Below are 5,736 nucleotides of genomic sequence, written 5' to 3'. Positions count from 1 at the left end.
GAAGCAACGTCCTCCACAACTAGATTGAAGAACAAAACGACAGCAACTTGTCTGTTCCCCTTCCCCCAATTCCCCAGCACTGTTCCCATTCCCCCCAATTCCCCAATAAAAATCTTTAAAAAAAAAAAGAAAATGCAGATATTCCTTCAAGGGTGCTATGATTTACTATCAGTGGGTTATGGGCTTCCTGAGAAAAGGTAAAAAATTAAAGGAACCATTGACCCTTTCCAAAAAGATGACAAATGCTGAGACCAGGAAAGCTGGCATCAAATATAACTTCCCCCAAGACTTATTCCGTTTAAAGGCAGGAGCATCAGGAATAGAAAATTGAGAGAGAAAACACAAGTTCAAGTTCTGTTTTTGCCACGTCCTGGCTGCAGAGCCTGGATCAATTTTTAGAACGTCTAGGTATGGCCGTAATGGAAAATGTGCCAATTGGATTATCTCAGAGATTGAAAATGGCCTGAAGGAAGTGACAAAAGGAGGAAGTGTGGGGATTCCATGTCACCCCTCTTTAATCAGTACACCTTTACCTTTGCCCCTTTGTAGATTGGCTTTTGGGTACGCTTTATATTTTAGAAATCATTCCTGGATTTAAAAGGAATTCCCAGGATCACATGGCTTCTTAGGTCTCTTCATGGTCTTTGCTTGTTAATGTAAGCCAAATAGTGAGCTGAAAATATGTAATATTTTCTGCATTTTTCTCATCATTTTGGGAAGGTTGATTTTCCTGATACCTGTGGAAGCTTCTATTGCTTCCATTTGGACAATCAGTGGCTTTTCCACCCAGCCTTTTTATTCCAGTTCCACAGGCAGAAATCAGGTAAAATTTTAAGTTGTAAAGAATAGATAATCCTCCATCACACAGTTCTTCTCCAGAGGGACAAACTCTCTACTCATACGCCGCTTCATGTACAACTCCTGTACCAGGGCCGGGATGGGGTGAGGCATTTGCCTTGGGTGCAAAATTTAAGAGAGCATCAAAAATCTCAGTCATCAAGATAAATAATATTTTAAGGCCAATTTAAAAAAAAATCCATGAAGAACACATTATCAAAATTTTAAATAAAGGGAGGATCACTAATAGTTCTGTGCAGAGCTATAGTGGTGCCTAAGGCAAAATAGTGCCTCCGTCACTTCATCCTATTCCAGGCCCCATTGTATACTGTCCAAAGTACCTGCCCCAAACCTGGTTCTTAAGAATTTGTGTAAGGATGAGAAGATTGATGTACATTGACAAGTTTAAAAGGGGCCTTTGGAAATTTTTGTGGCTCAAATAGATTTTCATAGGCCTAAGTATAGGAAAGAAACAAAACAAAACAAAACAAGAGAGATACTATTATATCTAACTTTGTGGTCAGGAAGAGGTATTTTATATTCTATTTAAAATTGAAACGCTTTTAGCTTTCTTACGTCTTGATAAAATTCAGAATGGCAGATTGAAAAATTTATGATAGTAATTAATTGAAAGGTTAATCTTAAGACCATTTCAATCATTGAGAAGACAGCACAACAGACACTTTAATTACTTATGTATTTTTCACCAACATGTGCTGTGTTTCATTAATTTATCACACATTAAGCAGTTAACAACTTTGAGTATATATTGTGTCATAACCTCCAATGTATAACATGCACATTACTTGAAGTGAATTTGTCAGGAATATCAACTTTCCTATCAAGTTGATTTAGGTGGAATTAATACATGTTTCCATCTGGGTTTTGAACAAAAATATTGCATCCCCAGCTTTCTTGATGTCCTAGCAATGGCTAATTTTCCTTGGTGAACTCACCTGAGGCAAGACTTTTAAGCACAGGGCCAAGGAATGTTTTAGAGAGGGAGCCAACTTTGGTGGATACGATCTGGCTAAGGAAAAAAAGAAGAGGCCAACTGCCAAGTGGGCAACATGTGGCCTTTTTGATTGGAGGATCTCTTTGTCAATCATTCAACAAATGTTTCTTAAGCACCTATTATATCCCAGGCACTATTCTAGGTGCTGGATTTAGAGATGAACACAACAGACAAAAAGCCCTGCTCTTATTGAGCTTTACATGAGAGATGATCAAAGGGAGGGAGATGAGCATAATGGGATAAATGATTATTTGACTTAGACACATAGAAACAAAAAAATGGGAAAGAAATCAGTTGCCTCAATACCTGATTAAATCCAATATTCAATCCCCATCCTGCTAACTGCCTTAGAGGGCTACCTGGAATGCTCACAGGTATAGCATGTTACTAAATAGGGAGTACAAATTGGTCCAGGATTCACAGCAATGGGGAGTAAATCAGGTGGGGGGGAATGGCTGTCAACTGGAAATAGAGGCCTGGGATGGCCAGGAACTGAAACCCCCATTTCATGAATCTCTTGATGTTTAAGTTCTGATAGTGAATTCAAAATTTTCAATAGCACCATTAAGTCAAAACCAGTACTCCTTCAAGCCAAAGACCACCCTTTGCACCCTCTGTCTCAGGTGGAAGTCCAGCAAAGGCAGAGACTTGGGGGGACTTATGCTTCTACTTGTAATATTACTCCAAAGCCAAAAGGAAACTCCTATGCTAGCTAAGTTATCCTTTATCCTTTGGATGCCAGAAGGATTTGGGGTGACCTGATATCTCACTGTCTGATCTTAGTACCTATTCATTCATTTGCTCCAATTCATTCATTCATTAATCAAATATTAGTAAATGGCTTCAGTGGCTGAAACACTGCTCTACTCAGCTTAAAAACGTTCGCATTTGGCCAGCCTTTTAGGGCCATCCAGTCTGGTGGGACTTGGGTGGCATTTACACTGTGAGTACAATACTTCCTATGATAATGCTGACCTTGGATAAGCACAAAATAGGCATATTTGATTAGTCAGAGGATAGGTTGAATGCGTTTCTGAGGAAATAATGGAAAGATGTCACTGAGGGACTCTACCTCATCTAGAATGTCAGTCTTTTCAGTGTGGGTATTTTCTCTTTCAGAAGAAGGTGTTTCGTTTCACACCTGATTTTTCGTCTTCTACACATTGACCTTAGAACCCTTTGTTTCAACGAAGAATCATAATCTTTGTGCTGCTATGAAAACTGTCCTCTAGGTGGTGCCATTGGCAGCTCTCTAAGTCTCCGTGGGCCTGCTTTCCACACCAGCAAGGCCACTTGACTCCCTGGCCAGACAGCTGTGCCCCCGAGCTCTGCACAGAGCATCTTGATCCCAGCTGTTTTAGGAGCTGACTTCTTATTGGTCTTACAGGTGACCACCATCGTGTGCCTATCCATACTTTTGGGTTGCTTTGACCGGTGCCTGGGATAACTGCTCCTTGTTTTGAACTCCTAAAATCTGTTCTCTATACTGTAGATTAGTAATGAGTGCTTCTCATTTTGCTTTGTTGTTTATTCTTTTATGCATGTGGACTGTCTGCCCAAATATATAGATTAGTAAGCCTTTAAGGCACTGCCTGGGACCAGGAGTCTGCAGGTGTGTTTGTTTTTGATGGAGATTCTGGTATCCTTTTCTTTATTCATTACTTATAAGGTCTATACTCTCAAGCAGCTCCTAATGAGAGAGAGAGAGAGAGAGAGAGAGAGAGAGAGAGAGAGAGAGAGAGAGAGAGAGAGAATGAGAATGAATTACAGTGGTACAGTGCTATGCATGCTGGGAAGCAGCCATGCCAAGTGACTGGGAACAGAAGGAGTGCAGGCTTCTCCTTCTCCAGGAGCTCCTTTTACAAGAGTGCGACCTTTTCACTCTGGCTCTAGGATCACTCCTAGAGACTATGCTGTGCCTTTGACTGTTTTTCTTTTCCACTATCCAAAGGACAGGGTGATACCATAGGAGAGGTGACAGTCTTCCCATTTTCCTCTGGCATTCCGTGTTAAATCAAGCTCCTAAGATTTTGTGGTTTGATTTGCAGCTATCTAGTAATTGCCCTTGAATTCTCAAAATGGTTTATCATGTTACTGTGTGTTTGGGGATGATTTGGAATGTGATAAAACAGACTTCGTATCTTCAGTGTATTGAAACACTTAATTCCTTTCATCAAAAAATAGGTCAGTTCAGTCAAAATGGATCACCTGGTAGTTTGACGATATTTTCAAAAATCTCAGAGGATCCTTGGCTAGGAAACCCAGACATTTGAAGCTTCCTGTCAGTTGATTTTCTGATGTTTTGAATCTCTCTGAAACGCATACATATATACATATATTAGAGGATGCAAACTTATAATTACGTTTTCCTTGGAAGCCATTTAAAATTTCTGTATGTTGAATTTCAGTCTTTTAACTTCATTAGTCACTTAATTTTAAATATTAATTTCACAGCAAGTCTAGTGGCTTTTTGTGGGCATTCACATAAAAGGGGTGAGGTTTGCCCTTTCAGCTCCCCTGGACAAGGTGAAATCTAATCATTTTCTAGGCCAAATATCCTTTTAAAAGGGAGCCTAAAATACAGATCTTATATTTCGATGACTTCTTTGATCTAAGTTCTGAGAGAGGTGGGGACAGTCAAGGGGTGGAAGTAATGGCAAATGAAAGAAGGTAGTCACACATCTGTCATCCAAGAACCCTTTGTGCGCCTGTGACCTGTAGCGATAGTACTGTGAAGACCATACTTGACACTGGATCAGCAGGTTGCACCAGGGACATCTCAGAGAAAACAAAATGTGAAAAAGGGATTCTTTTTATAATATACAATTTACTTTCAAGATCTCAGGTTCCATTAGAGCAGGAAGCAATATGAGTTTCATCTCTTGTAGCTATTAAACCACATAAAACCTGAAGGAACAAGATTTTTTTTTTTTTGGCCCATTTTTCAGTCCTATGTAACCACAGAATATGCAAACAATTTTAAGTAAACTGCCCCAATCGCGAGTGGAAAACAAAATACTAGAATAAAATTTGGCTGGGGTGATCTTGGTTTTCTCATTTTTCTATTTTATTCTTTCCTTTTCTTCCACATTAGTTTGCATTTTCCCAGCAGTCATCCATAATTCAATCTCGGCCTAGAAGGGTGAATTCGATTCCTTGGCTGTTAAACATCACGTGCCTTTTAAAAAACAGGAGGAGAGCTTGTAAGAAAACAAAAACAACCTCAATGGCATGAAAACTTGGAAGATATCTGGAAGCTCTTGGTAGATTGGGCAGCTTCATTTTTCTGCTCAGGATATACATTTCTATGTCCACTAACTTTGTGTAGAGTTTCACCTTTTAATCCCCCGCCCCCCCCCCTCCGGGAACCAGTGACACTTCTTCTCCCCTGTCGCACTCCACTATTGAGTGTCTCTTATTTTCTACTACTGAACTGGGGTCAGAGGTGACCAGAGATACTTTCTAACCGAATGGCGTTATAGAAATAGGAACGGGGAGTGGGGCAGCGTGTCCACGGTGGCAGCCGGTGCGTGGGGCTCGCGGGGCCGAATCCTGAGGATTCCCAGAGGGCCGAGGCCGCGCTCCGGGGCCGGTGGGCTGGAAGGGAGGCAGAGGCCGCCATATTCCTGCCTTACCACGCCCGGGCAGCCGGCGGGCAGCGGCAGGTTGGCGGCCGCCCTGGCTGCGCTGGGGAGACCCGACCCCGCCCTCCGCCGGGGACGGCCGTGACCGCTGCGCCCGCGGGCCCCGCAGAGGGCGCGGGAGCGGAAGGCGCCCGCAGAGCCCAAGGGGCCGGCCCAGCCCGGCGGCAACGCGGGCGAGGCGACAGCCGCACTGGGAGGCGCGCGCGGCGGCTGCGAGCCCAGGAGAGCCTTCCAGGAGGG

Source organism: Hipposideros armiger, unplaced genomic scaffold (assembly GCF_001890085.2).
Source record: "Hipposideros armiger isolate ML-2016 unplaced genomic scaffold, ASM189008v1 scaffold_124, whole genome shotgun sequence".
In the NCBI taxonomy this organism is placed as follows: Eukaryota; Metazoa; Chordata; class Mammalia; order Chiroptera; family Hipposideridae; genus Hipposideros; species Hipposideros armiger.
The sequence above is the reverse complement of the archived record's forward strand: the minus strand, read 5'-3'. Positions refer to the sequence as shown.